General features: G+C 38.8%; 1 long non-coding RNA gene across 2 annotated transcripts in view; it reads left to right on the top strand.

Annotated features, from left to right (window-relative positions):
- Positions 1–16,474, top strand: part of LOC133224255 (uncharacterized) — a 154,280-nt gene that overhangs the window by 94,475 nt on the left and 43,331 nt on the right. Inside the window, exon 1 of one of the 2 annotated variants that reach the window (XR_009728810.1) lies at positions 949–1,035. The exons of the other annotated variant lie outside the window; for it this stretch is intronic. This is a non-coding gene — a long non-coding RNA (uncharacterized LOC133224255). Of the gene's footprint in view, positions 1–948; positions 1,036–16,474 lie in introns of those variants that run through there. 2 annotated transcript variants of the gene reach the window in all.

The raw sequence follows: 16,474 nt of genomic DNA, 5'->3' as shown, positions 1-16,474 counted from the left end.
CAGAAAGCACCTTTATTTGCAGTACTGGTGGTTCATAATGTGGTTAGCAATGCAGAGTGGCATTTTGATTTGCAGTTTTAAAGAATTCTGGGATGAATAAAACATGGAATTAATTGCCAGAGAAGAACCTTTGCCAGACTAGATGAGATCTACTGTGCTGAATGAAAGCTGTAACCTATGACAGGCTCTGTTCTGCTCCCAAAGGAAATGATGTCAATACCAGAAAAGGTTAAATAGCACTTCAGATAATTTGCAGCGCCAGAAGTCCTTCCTCTTTAGATGTAGGTTGGGAGTAAACACATATTCATGTGTGCTGTCGCCCTGCAGCAGGTATGATTAGAGCAGAGCTGTGAAAAATATCAAATGCCAGGCTTTGTATTAATAAATTTGAATCCTTGTCGCAGTTGATTTTGAAGTAGGAAAAGCCACTAGGTTGGAAGGGAGAGAGAACTGGGATGTTTCAATATATGGGGGATCCTAATTCCATATGTGACGCTGTGTATGAAATGTTCTGAATACCTGCGGAAACCTCCTGAAATAAGGGAACACTGAGCGTGCCCAGGAGAAACACTTCAGGGGCATTTGGGGAATTTTAGCTTATGTGTGTTTGCAGAGGCCGGAAGACTCCATTGAAGTACCCGTTGTTGAAGTGAGCTTCCTCCACCAGTAGATGGATTTATGGCAGAAACTGAATGAATCAGTTCTGTGTCTCAGTGAAAGCCCAGAAGAGCAAATAGAAGATGCAAGTATAATTTTAAGAAGCATAGAGTAGTGAATATTATTTGGGTTCCATTTTGTTTTACAGAGCTAATAAGTTCAGCTGAGGTTTGTCGTGGATTTTCCTAGAGCTGGGACATACAGATGGATACATACTAACAGGTTTGGGTTTTTTTTTTTAATTGTTAAGTCAAGAATGGTCATTTTAATTCATGTTGGTTTTTATCCTTGGAGTCCATTTGAACACCCTGTGAACTGGCAGTGTAGGTTCTCACGTGGTCCCAACCACACTGGAAGCCTACGTTGTGTTTCAGAAAGGTGAAAAAGACCCTAGAGCTGCACAGTGTTGTCCTTTGAAAGTTCTATATTAGTGGTCATTTCTTGACAAATGCAACTGTCCTCAGGAGGATCAATTAAGAAAAATAAGAAAATGCCAATCCCCCCATTTACCCTTGTTTTTCCAGTGGGGTGTTTCTGTTGACTGCTGATCTGTTGTTCAGGACGTCAGGGGAAGAAAGAGAACAGAAATTTGTGGTGGTTCTCACAGGCTTTGTTGACTGCAACAGGTAGCTGGGGTAAGGAGCCTAAGGGAGTATCCAGTATCGGTGCTCAGGGTTGCTGTGTTTGTAAAGAATGGCATCTGGGCAAGCACTGCAGCAGAACCATGATGGATTTAAGGGGCTTAAGGGGCTTTTTTTGTGGGGGAAATTAACATTCAGTCAAAGGAAGAGGAGCAGTAGCTTTCCTCTTTTCACAGGTTTTACACAAAATACACACAAACACACACTTCTACAAATCTAGATTTGTAAAATTTAATATCCCAACATCATTTTTACAATCCCATAAAAGCAACTGTGTGTATGTCTAGTAGAATATGATATGGAGGAGGCGAAAGAAAATGGTTTTAAACAACTTGATCTAGTGATTCCAGAGAACGTGTTGTAGTATGATGGAAAGACCGTTAAAGAAAGGAGGGAATGACCAAAGATATTAAAGCAAAATGTATTTATTTCTTGAATTCCTATTCATTTCTATGTAAATGACAAATTAAAGGTAGAAAGCTTGGGGGAGAAAATGAGAACATCTACCAGAAGACAAGATAAGCAGAGTATTTAGTTAGAAAATCTTGGAATGAATGAAACGTTCATATGAAAGCAGTTTTGATAACAGTATTTGTCACAGTTGTATTGGTGTACTTTAGCTGGCTGGTTTTCTGCAGATCTGTGGACACCAGTGAGATGAAGAATCTTTAAAGAGAATTGAGAGAGAGAGAGAAGCTGGAGTTTTCTAATGGGAAATTTATATCCATACTCTGGATATCCAGGGTTGTGTCTGCAGTGTAATTAACTAGAATTTGAGCTCTTTCACATGTAAATGAAGTAACTGAGAGCACTGCCAGCCATAATCCTTCTCCTCTTTATTTATGGGACTTTGCAGGTCTGTAGGCTTCCTTTTTAATTGAAAAATCTTAAAATTGATTTTTGTCTTTTGTGTCATTTCAGGGTTTCACTACTGCCACATTATGTTGTGTGATGCAAGTCATACCATGATCAGTTCAATTTGAGCGTGATGAATATGCTTTCTTAAGCATCTCTGAGGAGAGCAGTTAATAAAAGGACATTTCATATAACTATCTTATTTTGGAATTTCTAGCCTCTGGAGTATTTCCCCAATCTCGGAGTATTGATTCTCTGCTTCTGACCTATTACAGTTGTAAAAAACAAATGAAATCTATTTGTTTATGAAAATCCTCAGCTCCCAACCAGAGCAGATGTGAAAGGTTGTCACGCATTAAAAATCTCACTGAGTTGTGAAACCTAAAAATGAGCCTATCACTGCCTTTTAGCTCAGTGTTGTGGATCAGGTTTTCAGCAGTGGCCACCACACGTATGATTATTTGTGGAAGTACTCAGTTAATATCTATGGGTCTAGAGACTAGTTTATGGCATGTATAGCTATGGTCTGTTTTAATTTTCATTGTTTCTCTTAATTATTTCTCTAATTTTTCCAATATTATTTTGCATTATAATCCTGTCTGTGATGAGTATATGAAGATACTTGCTGATGGTTTATCATAAATGATCCATATACCCACCTTCCTGTATGAGGTGATGGGCAAGGAGGCAGAATAATCTGCATTCCACCTGCGCATTTGTTGGTACTCGTGGGAAGTATGGGCATGTATGTGTGTGTGTGTGTTCTGATATTTCTGATGGAGGATATGAGCTTGTCTCCTGGAAGGTGGGGATTTCAGAGGGCATCATCTGTGTAGTGTAGCCCTGTTGTGTACTGTGCATGTTGGTATACTCTGCTGTAGAGTGACTGTACTTGTTCTTATCTGACCTCATAAGCATAATACATTTCTAGCTCACCTTGTACCTGCTCTAGCAAGAGGACCTTATGGCCAAGCAGCCATTCTCTTCCTTAAGTTTGTTTTGATAGTTTTGTCAAAAGGTTAATTCTGAAAAGCTGAAGAGTGAAAATTTGCTAGTCTTCAGGATTTGCAGGATGTATCAATACACAGCTTAATACTATCATCTGAAGAATGCCAGGGTGAATAGCAATTGGTGTTTCTATAAGCTGAGTGTGTGATATTGCTAGTGCTATGTATATTAAACTGTCAGAGGGAATTTTTCTTTAGGTCTCACAATTGAACAAGACTGTTCAGAATAAGTCAGAAGCTATTTTGTTTCCAGCCGTTCAAACCTACCCAGTTTAGACACATTCCTTGTTTGCTTTGTGCCTGTTTGAAATTGCTTTGTTCTACATCTGTACGGTCATCTCAGTTAAATTTGAATGTGAAAGCCTGCTGCATGCGGCCTGGTAACTAATAGTCAGGGATAAGGTCACCATCTGCTCATCGAGTCAAAGCTTTGAGCTTAGAATTGCTTTTTACATGGACAAGGAAAGGTTCTGAATGACTCTTCTAAAGGGTTAGATGAAGACAGGAAAACGACAGAAGGCAGCTTTCAATCCTACAGAAACTGTTGCCTCACATCTTAGTGTTTGGTTTTGGCAACCCAATTTTTGTATAATGTAGAATGTCTTCAGCCATCTGTAAATTGTTTCCAACTGTCTAATTTATCCTTGTTGTCAGTCCATTAACCTGCCTTAAATGACATCAGGGATGCTTTTGACTTTTAGTTGGCTTTCAGTGTTTTCTCAGCTTATTCGTTATATCTCACTCATCTTCTGTATTGTTTTTTTTCTCAGCTCAACACTGTTCTCTGGTACTGAAAAAGGTGGGGTTAACTGATCCTGATGGTAACCCAGACCTTCCTAAGGTGGTAACAGGGACTGCACAAAAATGTAGCACTAATAATCTTGAGTGAAACTTCAAACTTATTGCCCCTTTCTCATGAGGTTTATTCAAGTTAGTTTGTTTCTTGAATTAAAATGGTAGGGTGGGGAGTGGGGAAGAACCATAGCTCATTTTAAATTCTTATCCAGTGTTTCCAGGTTCTTTTACAGAAGAAACACTGCTGAATTCCTTAAACATACGTGGCATTAAATAACTGGATACAGAAAGCCAAGATATGACTTTTGATCAAAGTCATGCTAAGAGCTTCAATCTTTATCTGTAGGAGGAAGTTCACCTACAATCTTACAGCTTTTCAGCAGTAAATGTTAGTTAGGTCAGTGGCATGTGTGAAGCAGCAGAATACCATCTGGAACCAGAATGGGATGGATCCTGTCCATCTCTCTCACACAGGCACAGAAAATTCCCCTTCCCTCCCCCCTTTTTTTAATTGAAGTCAGTGTTAGGTTTGGGGGTTATTCTTCAGTTCCTAATGCTTTTCTAAACACCTTTGATCTTTCTGATGGATTGTCTGCAAGAAACATAAGTTTTTCATTGAACTATCCACAGTGACATGTGGGACATTGTCCTGAGTGGTAAAAGCTAATTTAGTGCTCTCAAGTGTGCATCAGTTGTTTTACATGTAATCACTTTCTGTAAAGAAAGTGATTTGGAATGCAGGAAGAATTTTTTTTTGTTTGTGAGCTTGTTTCTCTATGAACTACTCCAAAAAGTTATTTGAATAATTTAAATTATTTGTTGCTATATTATCCATGACCCCTTTCCAATAACAGACAGTGTCCCAAAATTAACCTTAAATTTGTATAATGTACTTTTCTAGCCAGGGATTCCATTAATCTCAGGAAGAAATAGAATAATAGGAGTCTTGTTCTTGTACTTCATGATACAATTCAAAATGCTAGGGTGATACCTCAGGAGGTGTTTTCTTTGTCTATATAGGCATGTAAATATGCATATACGAACGTTTTAAACAGAAGACTAAGCTGGAACCCAGTCTGTAATTGCTGTAGAATGTTGGGTGGTTTCAAAATAGCCAGCCATTTCCATCCTTGCCATATTCCCCTGCCTGGTTTATGAAGAGTGACGGTGTCATACAGTTTCTCCAGCAGAGGTAACCTGTATTCTCTCTTCTGTACCCAGTCTTCACCAGTGAATGCTGCAAACATTTCCATTATAAAGACCAAATGTTTTCCTGTCCTGTACAGACTTAGCATCTTCTGAAAATATTTATGTCAAAACCACAAAGTTCAGAAGTTGAAGCCAAGGGAGCTCAGATTTATAGTTGGGGCACTGAAGCCCATGTCGGTTTAAGCACCTGCATTGCTATTTTATTAATATACTGTTGTCCTCATTTTTTTTCCTCTTTACACTTTCATTAGGTACACTTTCTCCATTGCAGCCCAGCAATATATTTCAATTCTAGATAAAGTGTCTTTCACAATATGAACTTCTTAGTAGTCTTCTGATACATTGCTTGACTTCTGTATCTCTGAATAGCACAAACACCGCTTTGCAGCTGACATTTTATGAATCTGTTGTACCTAGACACTGAGAGCTTCTTCCAGTAAATGGTCTAGAGAGCCCTGAGTCACTGGTTAGGCTTCATTATTAAAGATGGAAGTTACTCAGCAGGTCTCCAATGACATTTTTAATTAAATGCCAAGGAGCATGCACGTGTCCCCTGGTGCCAACTTGAGATTTTTCTCTCATCAGAGGGTTCTTCCCACTGTTCTACCCCACAGATCATGAGAACGCTAACACTGTTGGTTAATACATCTTCATTTGAATATAATGTATTTAATCTTTTCACGCATTAGTTCTTAATTAAAGTAGAATTCAGAGAATAAGACGAGGAAAAAATAAGCTGTTTTTCTCCTAATTAAAAACTTCCAAGTGAGATAAGTGCTCAGTAAATTCCATCTGGACTCAAAGACAGAGGGAAATATGCCAGGAAAAAATATTTTTGAAGGAAGCTCAGTTATAAACACTAGAAGCATGGAATGCAGAGCGCTAAATTAATGTGGATGAGAGGAAGGAAAGCTAAGAAATATAAACCAGTAAAGGATCCAGAATGACAAATGCCATGCAAATTGGGGCATAGGCAGGTATTGAGAAAGAAGGCAGGTAAGCTACAAAAGATGGATAGTACTGCAAGCCATCTGATAAAGCGCAAGTAGACCCATTATCTACCCCAGTAAGGGTTCTCCAGCATTACTGTAGTGGAGACCCAAGTGGCTGTATAGTAAAGCATCTGCGGAAAAAGGAGAATCAAGAATCCAACCAAATCTAAACCCCATCATCTGCAGCTAGTTCATCTATCTGGAATATTTGTCATCAAGATAATTTCTTACAAGAAAACCAGCTTAAGAAATATAGGCTCTAAATGCCAAATACAATCTTCAAATTAATACTGTTGTCACTGTATGTATTAAATAGCTCTCTGTGTTTGCAGTGAAGAAAACTTAGTATTGTCAGTTAGTAAAACCACTACTTGGGATTAACCCTGACAGAGATGGCATTTTGCAGCTAGTCACCGTTAGATAATGTTGTGTATGTGTGTGTGCAGGTAGAACTAGTTTCCAAGTAGTCAGTGCTGTGTTACAGCTGCTCAGAAAAAGGACATGGGCACAGCATGTGTAATACGGCTTTTTCTCCTGCAGCATTTACAATGGCATTGAGCTGCATTGGGCATTTGATTCTGTTACAGACACAGCATGTAACTCACTTGACTAGTGGCACAGGCATGTAAAAGGAACTATAGGCTTAAAGACACACTCATTTTATCCAAATACTGTATTAAATAAGACCTCACTTGGAGTACTGTGTGCAGTTCTGGTGTCCTCAACACAAAAAGGACATGGAACTGTTGGAACAAGTATAGAGGAGGGCCACGAGGATGATCAGGGGACTGGAGCACCTCCCATATGAAGATAGGCTGAGAAAGTTGGGGCTGTTCAGCCTGGAGAAGAGAAGGCTGCGTGGAGACCTCATAGCAGCCTTCCATTATCTGAAGGGGGCATATAGGGATGCTGGGGATGGACTCTTCATTAGGGACTGTAGTGATAGGACTAGGGGTAATGGGTTAAAACTTAAACAAGGGAAGTTTAGATTGGATGTAAGGAGGAAATCCTTTCCTGTTAGGGTGGTGAAGCACTGGAATGGGTTGCCCAGGGAGGTTGTGAATGCTCCATCCCTGGTGGTGTTCAAGACCAGGTTGGACGAGGCCTTGAGTGATATGGTTTAGAGCGAGGTGCCCCTGCCTATGGCAGGGGGGTTGGAACTTGATGATCTTAAGGTCCTTTCCAACCCTAACTCTTCTATGATTACATGATTCTATATGGTGGAAGGTGGAATCTTTTCAGTGTACTCAATCCTCTAGTGAAATGTCTGCAGATAAAACTGTAAAAGAAGACTCAAAAGTCTTCTGTGTTCTCTGTAGAGTTATTTAAATTGCTTTTACCAGTCCTGTAAGAGAGAGGAGCAACCATACTCTTCCACGGAATTGTGACTCTTGGCCTTGCCTGTTGAGTGTGGTAGGTGTGTAATACTTCGGATCAAAAACCTGACACGTGAGCCAGGTAGGGATGTGAGTCATTGCATTCTGTCTTCTACTGCGTAATATGTATCTTACCTATATACAAGCCCTTAATTGCCTGCTTAGTCTAAAAGTCTGTTAACCTGTTGTGATGCTACAGGATTTCAGTCTTTTCACATTCTTCTTAGTTTCAGAAGCACCAAATTACATATTAGCACAGTATTTTGCTATTGTAGATTTCATTATGTATTAAGATTTTTCTGTGGTAACAATATAATTGAATACCATGTCAGTGCATCATGTAGTAAATGGAAACAGGAAGACAGATCTCCTAGATTTTACATTAGTGGTCTACAAATATATGTGAAATGTGGTTCATAAGGAAATTATTTCTTAGTCCAATCACAGAAAGCTCTTTGGTTTGTCTCCTAATAAAAAGCCAGTGTAGCTTTGGAGTACAGTTAAGCTATTGGTATGGTAATGACTTCAAATGTATATATTGCTGTGACATGAAGTCATAACTGTCATGAGCTCCCTGGGGCTCCAGATGCACAAATACATTGCCTGCATATTGCTTTTCAAATTCCCTTGGTTAAATTGGTAAATGACATTAAAAGGACTAAGACAACATCATAGGACAATTTGCTTTACACTTCAGGTATGAACATTTTGAATAATTTAATTTTTATTTGTGTTTCTTTGTCTGTTTGTGTATCGGAATAATTTCATTTTCTCTAGTCAAGAGTTTAAATACAATCCGTAGAGAACAGCTACAAGCCAAGATGAAAATTATGCCAGTGTGTCTCACTGGTGATCATGTGTTTTGAAGGTTCGTAGTCTAGGAAATGTTTGGTGTTGCCAGAAAGTTTTAGTTGGAGACAGGATTATTGACCTGACTGTCAATCCTTGTGGCTTTGAGTAACTACTTTTTGCCTACAAGACCCTTCTTTCCACCTATGTGAAACATTTCAAAAGACAGGATAATCCTATTCCTCTGTCTCCTGTGAAAGTTTTCTGCTTATCCATCTCATCCTGCTGTGTGAAAAACTCCTATTTGTAGAGATTTGGTATTGCCTCCGGCTCCCTCATGCTCAAGCTCCACACGAGATTATGGTATATGTTTTGGAAACACTTGGTACACATGTGTAGCACAGTAGGTAAATATATAGCGCAACACATTGAAAAGGGTAAAAGCTCCATAGTTGCAAGCCTGTGCTAAACTGTATTACATTATTTCTTCATTTCTAGATACTTCCTGTGCTATGATTGTAGAACTGAAAACTGTTTTTAAATGCAATTTTTATTTTTCAGAGCCAGCATTTCAGAAGTTCCTATTTATTAGTGCACATAAGCATGTTTTGTGTGTCTGCTTTTGCAGTTCTGGCTCTCATTCTTTTCTGATGAGATTTTTTTTTGATGCTGTTGTATTATTTTGTTACTTGCCATATTGTTTTAATGAAACTCTTTGTTTGCAATGAGTCATCATGAAACCAGGGTGAATATTTTGGCAGTTACACATAAAATGCTAAAAACTATGGAATTCAGTGTTCTTTTGTGAGATTTTAATCAACACCAAAGAAAATCTGGAAATAACACTGCACTTAGGGTGCTTTTCATTGCATGCTTTAAAAATGCCATATTTCATTACAGCAGTGGTGAATCTGGTTATAAATTTACAGTAATTTATTGAAAAGTAAGTACATTTTTGGCATCAAAAAAGGTTTGAAATCATGAAAATATTTCTCTTAAATTACATGACCAATGGACACATAGACATACACAGTATTAATGTTACTTTATGCTTAGAATCCTGTTTCTTGTCCTATAAGCATTATAATCAGTAGTTCCTAAATGCGAAAGCATCTGAAGAATAGATTTTCACATCTCTCAACAAAATGATGGGATTTTCTGCCCCTGCTGGTGAAGAGTACCATTAAACTGTGGTCTTGTCAGTCATATGTCAGGTTTTTAAAAAGCATGACTTCATCTTCTCATTTACAAGAGTTGAATGAAATCACCACAGGTAAGAAAAACTCTTACCTATCTGCTGGTGCATCTCTTTTTTCACTATCAGTTAAATACAGAAGTAACTTATTTTGCCGAAACTGACTGGTAGCAACATGAGTATAGAGCAGTGTTTTGAATTGTTTACTCTGGCACCATGTCAGCCTGATGGTGTAATTCCTCCAACTGATATATTTTTTTAAGCTGAAGAAATACATAAACTCCAAGTCATTTTTTCCAGTAACTCTTTCACTTCTTAAGTGTTTCTTCAGGTCAGTGTTAATTTGACATTTCACTTTCCAGGAAGTTTGGTCATGTCACTATTCCAGTGAGACCCATTACGGTAGTAAAAAGAAAACCAAACCAGGCTTTGATCATGCAAACCCTGAGAGTTATTTGTACCATGGGGTTGTGGTGGTGGCGGTGAGGATTACAGCAATAAACCACTAAAGACCTTTCTCTTCAAAAAGCAAGAATGATCATGTATTCTTTACTCCATCACGAAGCTGAGGTTTTAGTTTCTTCTCTTCTGTATGATAGTTAAAAAGCAAATTTTTCCAATAAAATTTTCCTTATAAAATGGCAGCTACTGCTGTTGATTATCCTGAGCATGTCTGCTTTCCTTATCCTTTGCTTTACCTTTGAATGGCAAAAGAAACATGTTATGATGTTCCTCCTTTTTTCACTTCAATAAGCATTTGTCTGGGTGAAGATAAAGGGACAAGGTAGCCTTAACAAATTCCATATTTGTTAGCTGTTTGCATTGTTTTGTTGTCTCTGTAGCACTAGACATTCTTTCCATGAGTTGCATTTAAAACAGCTCATGAATGATTATAAAAATATAACATATGTTTGTCATAGAAACATTATCAAAGTGAAATTCCCAATGAAGTAGCACAGATGTTATGCATGTGCATCATGTAAGACCTTAGTGTATGCAGAGATTCATTAGAAGCACTCCCAATACATGCTTGACTCACAACACTGCTTCCATGCATTTTGGAGAGCTCTGGTTGATATTCTGTGTACAGAATGTCAGCGTTTCAATGTGTTTTGCTCTATGTGTAGAGAGTTGTATTGTATTTTCCTTAGAGCAAAAGGTCTCTCTCTGGCAATACAAAGAACCCATACAGGAATGTATGTATTGAGAAATGTCCAGGAAAGGTCTAATGTAGAACTGGATTTTTCAACTCAGGAATAAACTACAGAGGAATAAAAGCTCTGAAGGTTTTGTCCTGAAGGCAGATCGGAACTGGTGTGTCGTCTGTACAATGTCAAGTTGCATCATACCAAGTTGCTATGCTATGCTCTGACCTGTGCAAAAACAATGTTGGAGGAATATCTCCTTGCAAATTTCTGCCATCCAGTAATTTCTATCTTACACATTACAGGTATGGTTCATTATATGTATTTCCACCACTGTTGCAAAGGATAGCAGAGGAAGGACGGAATTAACCCATAATTTACATCTCTAAGTTCATGATCTGCCAGAACACTCCTTAGTCTGCTTTAACAGCAAAGGATGGGATACGATATGAACTGTCAAACTATTTAAATATTCATCTTTTAGCAGAGTTGTCTGGCAATTTGTTACTGTAATTGATTTCCTGTAAATGTGAGTCCGTAAGATGAAACAACCCATAGCTAGCTTACCTTAATACTGGTAGGGACTTGAATTACTTGTGTTGTTCCTGCTATAAGAGTATACACATAGAATCTGTACATGTGTTTGTTTATGTGTTTATCAGTGGATAAACCAGTGGAAACAGCCTGTTTCTCACAGATTAATCAAATTGTTTCAAATGTCTTTATCTGCTTTGAGGTGGAGTTGTAGGACAGAGGCTGCCTACTTAAAAAACACTTTGCATTCCCTCTTCAGACAGGATAGCTGGCTGCTTAGGAGTAAGATTAATGACATAAAACTTTTGCATTGGTAGTGATACATTTTGAATACTCTGTTATTGTCCTGTTCCATATTCATGTGGTTTTTTTGCAATTATGTCTATGTTGTTGGCTAAAAACAACAGCAAAACAATTTTTTCATCAGCATTGGAATTAATGAAGCCTAGTTTGCAATGACATTGTGTCCCAACTCACCCCAGTGCAGCGGGACACATCTCTCCGCAATGCTTTCAGTTCTGACCCACATTTCTCAGCTCCTCAACTTGTATGTACCTAGTGGTCCTTTCCCTTTTCTTGTCTGTACCGTGAGACACACCATGTGCTGTGGCTGATGCTAAATTACATGTGCTGGTTTCCACATGATGACTGGAAAACTACAGACCAAACTAAGGGGCGTGAAGGGGAGAGAAAGGAGCAGAGGTGGTCTCACCCCTTCGGACAGAATTAGTTTTGGTTTTTCTCCTTTAATGAGATCTTTAAATTCATGAAAGTTGTAGGAACTTACTCTTAAGGAATCTTTGAGTGTCAGATGTAACTGAAATTAGTGAAAATTGAATTAAATTGGACTGAACCAGGTTTAAATCCTGTGAGATCTCAGATGTGCTGGATCTGCAGAAAGCATGGCCTTGCATGTCCAGGGTCACAGTGTATACAGTTTTTCATGGAGTATGTGTTTGTGTTGCTAGGAAGTAATGTTAAAGGCACATTGGTCCAATGGCAAGATTAGTGCTCACATTTCAACTTTTGTGTCTGGTCTGGTGTCGAAGGGATTCTGAGGAAAACCTCTATTTCTTGTGTTGGGGGAAGAGGGAGAATTAGAATTTGCTGCTTTCTCGGATCCAGGGTGAAACGCTGCCCAGCTTTAGATGAAGGTCCACTGTTGCTGTTCAAACACATTTTTCTTCTTTGCAGTTGAAATTAACAGCTTCCAGGCTACTGTAAATTTTCTTTCATGTAGTTTTTTTTCTTGCCTCTGAATATTTAAGTGTATAGACCAAGACCCATTCCCTATTCAAGTGCTGTTCTGTTTCTTGGGATATGTTGTATGCTTTACATTGTGCTCATAAACGTTTATTGAAAAATATGTAAACTGTTTTTTTCCTAATTTTGTCATTTACCTTGAAACAGTCTTCCTTATCTAAATCAAAATCATCCACAGAAAAGTGCATTTTCTGTGTTCATTTCCATGGGATGATTGAAGGTGACTGATATCCCCCAGGAAAATACTTTTCTGTCATATTTCCATGTGAATGAGAATTTCAGCTTCTGTGTTGTGGATACTCTGAAATCTTTTGATCATTCGTCAGACTGTTCCCTTTGCTACTTTCATAAATATTTCTCTTGTGTTGCCTTTGTAGGCAATCCTACTTATATCAGAAATCCCTATCTTCTGGGGAGGTGGGATTTGTTAGGTAAAAAGTTGATTTCCATTACTTTGCTACATGAATGTGGCAGTTTAAATACTCACTAGCTGTAGACATAAAGTAGATTTTAGCAGTTATTTTAAAAAGTACAAACTGTGGGGGGAAAATGGAAATAGTGCCTTGTAAGTGAAAATTTGCACATACAATGTATTTGTTTGACTTTTTGCTTTAGCTTTCCTTTTGGGTTTAGGAAGAAGTGGGTGGAGGAAAGGATTCTGTATAATTGCTTTCTACTCCTGCCCTAATCCTTGGGTTTGGGGTGACTGTGTATTTTGATTGCAAACCCAAATCTTCAATCCTCTTCTTTCAACCACGTGAAGTAAGGAGGGAGTGAGACAGCATAAGGGAAATGGAGAAAACAGGTTGTAGAATCACAGGGTAGTTTGGATTGGAAGGGACCTTAAAGATGATCTTGTTCCAAACCGGTGCCACAGGTACAGCGTTTTGGCTTTGACATCTTGTCTTTGTTTTGTAATTAAAATTTCCTTTAAGTTATCAGCTTTCTGAAAGCTTAGACGCTTGGTGTGTAATCTTGTGGTGCCAGTTGTAGTTACTAGCATTTACTTTTTATTTTAGAATTATGATCCTGTTCCTTTTCTAGTCAAGTCCTGCTGATTTACAAGGAGCTGAATCTGACTTTTCACTGAACAGCAGATTCCAGCACTTTCAGCTCCACTCTAGATATCTGTAGCATTGTTCAGGAATATTTCTTCACCTTTTTTCCTGTCAAAATCTTATCTCTGATTATCATGGTCTTTTAATAGTACCAAGCTTACAAATCTGGAAAATGTTTGTTTCTATGGGTCCATTTATTTCCTGTGTTTCATTACTGTTCCTGCTATAACCTTTTCTTCTGGAACTGAACCTGAAAAATCCATTGATAATACATCTTTAAGGTTCCCTATAGCTCCTGCTGTGTGACAAGCTCTCTATCAGCCTTAGGGACTGCAGTTATGTAGAGCTGTTGTTGCCTGTTGTTGGGATTTGGTTGGCCTCACTGATTCCACTGCCCTTTCCAGCACAGCTCCTGCATGAGATGGTGGGCTAAAGCTCTAGACACTTGGTAGAGGAATCCTTTGATAAGTACTTGATTTACAAGGTCTCGTTGCATAAAAGAACATGTAGTCTGTTTGAAGTGGAGATTTTAATCATTTACCAAGATTTTGTTCACTCCTTCTGGATTCTTATTCCTTCACTGTTGCTACATTCGTGGCTGTTTTTCCAAGCATGCCATGCAGTTTTATTTAACTTTCTGTAAAGCATGTTTTATTTACATTAGCAGATTTGTTTAAGTCAACTTTCATCCGTATTTTTGTGTTAACATTTCTTCATAGCATAATCTTACTCCTATGTTGATGCATACAATTCTTTTAACCATCTGAATGTGGGCTCATCGTAATTTTCATCACTATACAAAAGTGCTGGAATCTGATGGGAAGTCTGCAGATATTACTGCCATTTGTGCAGGCAGGGAAACTAAGCATTGTGCTTTTATAGTCACATCCCAACAGAGCAACAACTGCCATCACTAGATCCTTCTGGATCTCTCCTTTGTAATAGGCCTATCAGTCAGCACACTGTTGTCATCTATAACAACTTGAAACAGTTTATTTTCTTGTTTAAATCAAATTATTTTGGAATTATTTTGAACAGGCTCTCTAAAAAGGAGAACAGTTTAACTCAATTAGAAGCAAACATATGTTCTGTAGCATTGCAAGGATCTGATTTAGAATTCTCAAGCAAAGTTAGGGCAAGTACATTTTTTTTAAATAAAATGTAACATGTTACATATCATTGCGACAGAAGGGGAGTTGTAATGTAATAATGTTATGAACACCATGGATGAGGCTGTCTAAAAACCTAAAATACTGATATGTTACCTAAATATTGATATGAGAGACTTGTGTAGCATGTGCCTTGCAGGACAGTTTCTTTGGTGTATCACTGTTCAAGAGGCAGTTTGCATGATTTGTGTCATCTGAGGACTGACAGTCAGTACCAGAGCCAAATGTCTGACTGACCAGCATATCTGTTCAGGCTGGTTGGCCAAATAGCCAAGGTGCACATCCACTTGGGCAGAGCAGCTGCCCAATGGAGATGAGGAGCTCTGAATGAGCCAAACAGCCAGTACTGCCTCTTGAGGTGCGCTGTGTGTGTTAAAGTATGTGGAGTCACCTAGTATATGACAGCTCTTTTGCTGCATTTTGGGATGCTGAGCAGTAAAATGTAATTGAAAAGAGGGGGTGGGTGGAAAGGATTGACACGGAGGTACTGCAAAAGAGGGGAAAAAACAGAACAGCTCAGTCTTTGCTATTGCAGAAGGTAGAGGATAGGAATATGAGTGTGTGGTTGGACATTTCAGCATTTGTTGAGAGTGTCTGGGGACAAGAGAAGAGGGGAGACATAGTGGGAGAGGAGGGAGGGAACATGGGAGAAAGTTGGAAGATGGCAGAGGTAGGAAGTTTTCTTGAAATGTACGGGAAGTAGGGAACATGAGATACTTGACAGCAGCTGTGAACTGTGAATATGGAACCGGTGTCTGTGATCGTAAGTCACAGATGGAATATTACTGCTCTAAACCTTATATTGGATTCCTGAAGGAAACTATTGTCAAACACCAGGAGGTGTCATGGGCATCACTCAGAGAGTACACTCATGGAAAATAGTCTGTGAAATTTCTGTAGGAATCAACCTGGTATGTTGGCACCAGTAAGGTGTGTCAAGCATTTTCACTGTTTGTGAGACAGGTTTGTTTTCTACTAATTAAGTCTTTGTTGCTTCAAGGAAGGGCTATTTTATTATTCAGATCATTGTGGAGGAAAGGGCAGGTGCATATCAGGCGAACTGATATAACATGGTTCATACACTGGTACCCAGCCCAACCTAAGACAAGGGAAATATCAAAGCCTAACATGCAATTAAAGAAACTTGGAGTTAAATTCCTGAGTAATTATGATGGTCTATTAGCTGAGAGCTGACTTGGCTCTTTCAATCATCATGAAAGCACTGTTTTCACCATCTTGTAGTTCTTAGCAGATGGAGATGTATTTCAAACTGTGTATACATTTGAATGAAGGCAAACATACAGATAAGTAGAAATAGACTAGGACCCAAAGCGCATTTCCTATTTCTCTTTAAAACTGAAATACTATGTGACAACTCCCAAACATCTTGTCCTTTTGATGTGTGCTTTCTCTTCCATAAGGCTAACTTGGTTGGTTTCAAGAATGTTACTACATTGTGATTGCAGTAATTGTTTAATGCGTAAAGCTCACCCACAGGGTCACTCAGTACAGAAATGAGAGTTATGAACTATGAAGGTGTAGAGATTCTGTGGAAGTGCACCATTAAAGAGGCTTAATTATTATTTCCATACTGTAGGCAAGAGAGGCTGATGTTGGGGAGAGGAAGGGCAGCCATGAGGGAAGATCATGAGGGGATAAGTGGGACGGTTAAGAGGGGGAGAGTATGAGGGAACAGGAGATGTGACCATGAGGGGTGAGAGAAGATTGTAAGAGGAGAGGTGGCCATGAGGAGTGAGGGGAGATTGTGAGGGAAGAGCAGGGCTGGCCA

Source organism: Neopsephotus bourkii, unplaced genomic scaffold (assembly GCF_033783945.1).
Source record: "Neopsephotus bourkii isolate Nb327-2 ecotype Australia unplaced genomic scaffold, CSIRO-AGI_Nbou_v1 NB_1663, whole genome shotgun sequence".
Classification (NCBI taxonomy): Eukaryota; Metazoa; Chordata; class Aves; order Psittaciformes; family Psittacidae; genus Neopsephotus; species Neopsephotus bourkii.
The sequence above is the reverse complement of the archived record's forward strand: the minus strand, read 5'-3'. Positions and strand labels throughout refer to the sequence as shown.